Source organism: Sciurus carolinensis, chromosome 8, assembly GCF_902686445.1.
Source record: "Sciurus carolinensis chromosome 8, mSciCar1.2, whole genome shotgun sequence".
NCBI lineage: Eukaryota > Metazoa > Chordata > Mammalia > Rodentia > Sciuridae > Sciurus > Sciurus carolinensis.
This window is the reverse complement of record NC_062220.1, coordinates 22,660,890-22,665,979: the sequence shown is the minus strand read 5'-3', so window position 1 is coordinate 22,665,979 and position 5,090 is coordinate 22,660,890. Positions and strand designations below refer to the sequence as shown.

The window sequence follows — 5,090 nt, the reverse complement described above, 5'->3', positions numbered from 1 at the left end:
TATTTTTATACTATATATATATAGATTAGTGATTATATTAGTTTTGCCAATGTTAACTATCAAGTGCTTCACAGATTTATATGGGGTCATTTCATGTTTAAATTTGCAGTAATAACCTGCAACATGGCTGATCACTTTAAAACAGTAGGTGGGTGGGGAAGGGGGAAGTAGAGTGTCAAAACACTCACCTCAGGCGACGTCCAGCTGTCTTATCCCACCCTCACTCCATACCCTTTCCTGTCTTGCTTCCGGGATGAGTCTGGCCTCCCCTCTGCCCTAGGTGACCATTGCCACTGGCCCCTCTTGGGTCGTGGTGTCCATCTCTTTCCACCAGGCTCCGATGGAAGCAGTGTGGAAGAGAGGGGAAGAATCATGAGAAAGGGTGAATGAGCGCCTGCTCTTGTGTTTTCAAATACCTCATTATCCCTTGCTGGGGGAGCCTCCTCCTGAGACTCCAAGTCTCCCATGATCCTCCTTAGCAATAAGCTCATATCCTCACTGGAGTGTGGCAGCTGCAGAGCCCACATTGAGGTGTTTGGACATAAACACCTTCTAATCCACTATTAAGTCCTTCAGTCTGTGTTCTCATAGCATTAACCATAATGAACTCTTCACATATTGATGTCAGTTTAATATGTTGCTTCCCCAGGAAGGGCCTAGTAATTTCGCATTAATTAATGATGACTTATTGCAAATTATGTTACTGACTTACTGATGCTCCTGGGTGATACGCACATCTTTCAGATGAAGCCATAACATTATTACTTAGCATTCACATAGTACTTCACACGTCCCCAGCACTTGGTAATTGAGTTGACTGTATTGTCACTATCTCTCTTGCTGATCCTGTCATCTGGGTTAGTAGAGGTGTCCCTCATTATAGGTAAACTTGACGCACCGAATTTCAAACTTGCCAACTTGATAAAGTGGAGGAATTACATTTTACCTATCTCAGAGTCTGGAATGAAAGGTATTTGGGGTTCATCAGGTATTCAACAGGGATAGCTACCCGTGAGGCACAATAGGTAGGTGGTTCCATCAGGAATTTTAAATACTCAGAAGGAAATGGGGAGCTTGAGTCTAGGAAGTGATACATCCCCGTAAGTTTAGACATGGGAAGAGAGGAGAGAACGTGGTGGTAATGGGACATCTGTGATATAGAAAAGACCCCAAAGGAAAAACAAACTGTTAATTTGGGTCTTGTTGCTAAAAGATACGAGTTGGGTCTTACTTTTTTCCTGGTTAGACTTTTCTACCTATTTTGTGGGGCAGAGTTTTCAGTGGGAATACATCTTAGTTTCTCGATGACCAAAGTCATTTGGAAAAAGGAATTTGCTGTCAACAGTGGTCACAGTCGGTGTTGTGGGGACACAGCTGTACTGTAGACTAGGGGAGGGCAAGGGCCACTCAGTTTCCCTGTTCTCATGGAGCACGTTCAAGAATGAGGAGTGGCCAAGCTCATAGGACAGGAGGAGTAGATGGGCGAGAAATCTTCTGTCGTGGAATTCAGGATCTCCCTCATCTCCTCTCTAACCTCTGTCGCCTGCCTCCTGTGGCTGCCCTTCCGTGCCGGACACATTACATAGTCTGAAATATTAAACACATCCATTTGAAACAATATTTTGATTTCTAATAAATGATAAGGAGAGGGGAAATGAGATTCCCCTCTGTCCAGAAAAAGGGCAATCTTTACTCTCCATGGAAGAAAGATAAGCCCAGTTGATTTGTGGAGATGGTGTCAAAATTAAATTATTTTTCCAGAAACTTATATATATTAAAAAAAAAAAACCCTAACTTGTCTTTCTTGGAAGAAGCGCTATTACCATCTCCCTTTGTCACTGTTCTGTGGCAAACTCTAGGACCTTAATTAATCCCTGCTCTTGATTTTATTGGTTCATTTCTGTCTTATCCTTGTCTTGCTTGCCAGCCCCATTTTAAAACACAGAAATTGGCTTTGACAACAGACAACTAAAAATTCATTTCAAGCTCAAATATGAGTAGAGCTCATATCAGAAACTTTTATTTATTATTCTTCGACTTTTGTATCAAAACCTTTTGATGGGACCCAAGCAAACCAGTGACACATTCAAATCAGATTAGCAATTTGCACCTTCATGGAAGGCTTAGCAGAGCTGCTTCGTTATGATGCCTTTACAAAAATCCATCTGTATGTGTCAGGAAATGTAATGTGTTGGTAGCTATATCCCTAGGTCAGCAATGAGGATGAACCAACATGGAACTTAAGCAGGTCTGGGGTACTCAAAAGGTCAGCTTTACCTAAGAGGATAGGATGTGCCCTTGGGGTGACCTCTGCCTCTGCATGGTGTTGTAGAAATTTCCAGGTGGGAACAGGGAAGAGTCACTTAGGAGAGAGGGCAATATGGTATGTGGATCAACAAAGACTAATCTAGGGTCCAACCCTGAAGTTCAAATGCTTTCTAGACACACTAGCTTGGGCTAGTCTCTTGACCTCTCTGAGCCCGGGTTTCCTCGTGGGAAATAGGCATATTTATATCTACCATATAAGATTGTTGCAAAGGTGAAATTAAATGAGATGTTTTAAAGGCACTTGGTAGATGATGACCATTTGATCCAAGTCAATTTTCTTACCTTGATATATAGAGTTAAAATAGGGTCAGAGAAATGGACGTGGACAAACACAGAAGGCTGGGCCACAGGTTCTCAGAGACACATACATGGAGAAGGACTGCTGACATCTTGTTGAAGACCCACTGAAGAGTGTAAATTAAATCTCTGAGCCATCCCCACCCACTCGGTCTGTGGAGAGGTGAATGAGGCCCTTCTCTAGTCAGATAGTGGGTGGGGACTGGGCAGTCGAAACTTCCAGAGCTGCTGGACAGCTGAGCATGACCTGCGACTGGGCCTGAGTCACCCACTGACCTCAGCAGGCATCTGGAAGACCCTGACAGTCTAATGAGCCCACACTGTTGGAAGAGAACTTGGGGACCACAGTGCAGTTGGCTGTGGGACTTCTGAGCAGTCACCCAACTCTGGGGTTCCTCATCTGTGAGTCAGGCTCTGCCCGAGGAGGGTGGAGGATCTAGGCCAGAGAGAAGGTGTTTGATGCAGTCAGTTTGGTTCTTGGCGTGTGGAGTTATCTGGATGAGCAGGGTGCAGTGTTTGCTCGTGTCGTTTTCTCCTCTACTGGCAGAGGCTGGGGTCTATCTCTGCCACTGGTCTAATTTCTTGGGTTTCCAAGTGTCTCTATAGACTGTATCATGCCTTCCGAATGGGTCATGGGCTTTTGTTTCTCAATATTTGCCAGGAACATGACTGAACTTGAGGATTTAAATAAATGAACTTGACTGCGCCTGTGCAGACGCTGGCTCATGAACTCGTTCGCCCGGATCCTGTGGGCTGGCAGCTGCGGGTGTGGGGCCAGTCTTCCACAGCCATGTTGTACCCAGCTGCTCTTAATTCCCACCTTCTGTTTCTCTACCTGCAATCTGTGAGACAAAAGTCCTGGAAATACATGAGTATTGCCAGTTGGAGCTCCTGCATCTTCGCTTTGAAAGGATTCCACAGAATCAGATGTGCTAGGACTTCATGTCCCATAGTGGGTCCAGGGCACAGTTTAGGCATGTTGGACTTAGAGTTACCCTTAGTGCATCTCAGGGGAAAATAACAAGCTGTTTCCCTCAGAGAGGCGTTGACTCATCTGGTCTCTTATTTGGAAATCCAGGTATCGAAACTGACTCCAGAAGAAAGAAACTGACAAACCAGTAACAATGGAAGAAATTGGGAAAGCTGCCATAAAGCTATCATCCCTCCTACCACCAGGCTCAGTTGGTGTCACAGGTTGTAAAAAAAAGAAATCCTTCATGAAGAAGAAAGACCTTAAGCAACATGATGGATTCAGAAGCTCAGGAAACGAGGCCACTGATCCTTACATCTTCAACACAAGACGTCTCACTTCACGTGACAAATATTGGTGAGACGGAGCATTACTTGTGTGGCTGCTGTGCAGCTTTCAACAACGTAGCCATCATGTTTTCCACTCAGAAGATCCTTTTTCGGCAGCAGCTCTGTGGAATCGAAACCTGTGATGAAGTGCTTCAGTTGAGGAGGGACGGATTTAGAAACTTGTATTGTGCGGTCCTTCTGCCAGTGATGCAGAAAACCACCACCCTGGCTCTTATGTTTGGTCTGCGTGAGGATTTGCCTTCTCCAAAACATGTCAGTGCCCCAGAGTTTGCACCCCCTGGCGTGGTGGCAGTACTTTCAGGGACAACAGAAGTCATTTTCACTCCATTGGAAAGCGTTCAGACATTCAACACCACAGGCATCATGACAAGTTCACAAACACTTATCAGGCCTTCAGGCCTGAAATGTGGTGGAAATGGAGAGTATCATCGAGGTTTGGTGCCCATTCTTTTCCATAATGGATTCAGCAATGTCCTTTTCTTTGGCCTTCGAGGTCCCGTTAAGGAGCACCTGCCTGCTGCAACGACTCACAGTGCTCATTGGGTCAGTGGCTTTAGCTGTGGAGGTCTATTGGATCTCCACATGTCAGGATCCTTGGTTTTTCCAGTTAACATTGTAAAAACTTGTGTACAGTCTCAGATTAGTGGGGAATTTCAGTCTTTTCCCAAGGTTTTCAAAACAATCAGGCTAGAATGGGACAGGAAACTGACAAATCTTTTCAGAGGTGCCCGTCTGAATTACCATCAGTCTCTCATTTCTCAGGGCATAATCAATGCTACTTATGAGTTCTTGTTAAAGATTATATGAGAAAAGTCATTGGTGAAGTGCCATTTATCAACTAAATAGACCTAAGAATATAGTTTGGGCTTGTTCCTGATTGACTCAAATATAAGTTGGTGTCATTAAGTCCAGGCTGCATGAATTATGTGCAAAGTTAATTCCCTTAAGCCTCAGGAAAATAAAAACAATAAACAGTTTCATGGGAAAATAAATAAATAAATGAACTTGAACAGACAGACTGAAAGTGAAATTCCAATGGCTTGGGACTGCTTATTGTCACCTTGGAGAAGCAAGGCTTTGACCTGCCTTTCTACTGCCCTCCCTTTCCTCTTAGCCATCTGACTGTACTGGGGCTTCAAGTGGAT

At 44.4% G+C, this 5,090-nt stretch overlaps 1 pseudogene; it reads left to right on the top strand.

The window, feature by feature from the left end:
- The first annotated feature begins 3,867 nt into the window (after positions 1-3,867).
- Positions 3,868-4,752, top strand: LOC124990166 (mitochondrial nicotinamide adenine dinucleotide transporter SLC25A51-like; annotated as a pseudogene).
- Positions 4,753-5,090: the final 338 nt, after the last annotated feature.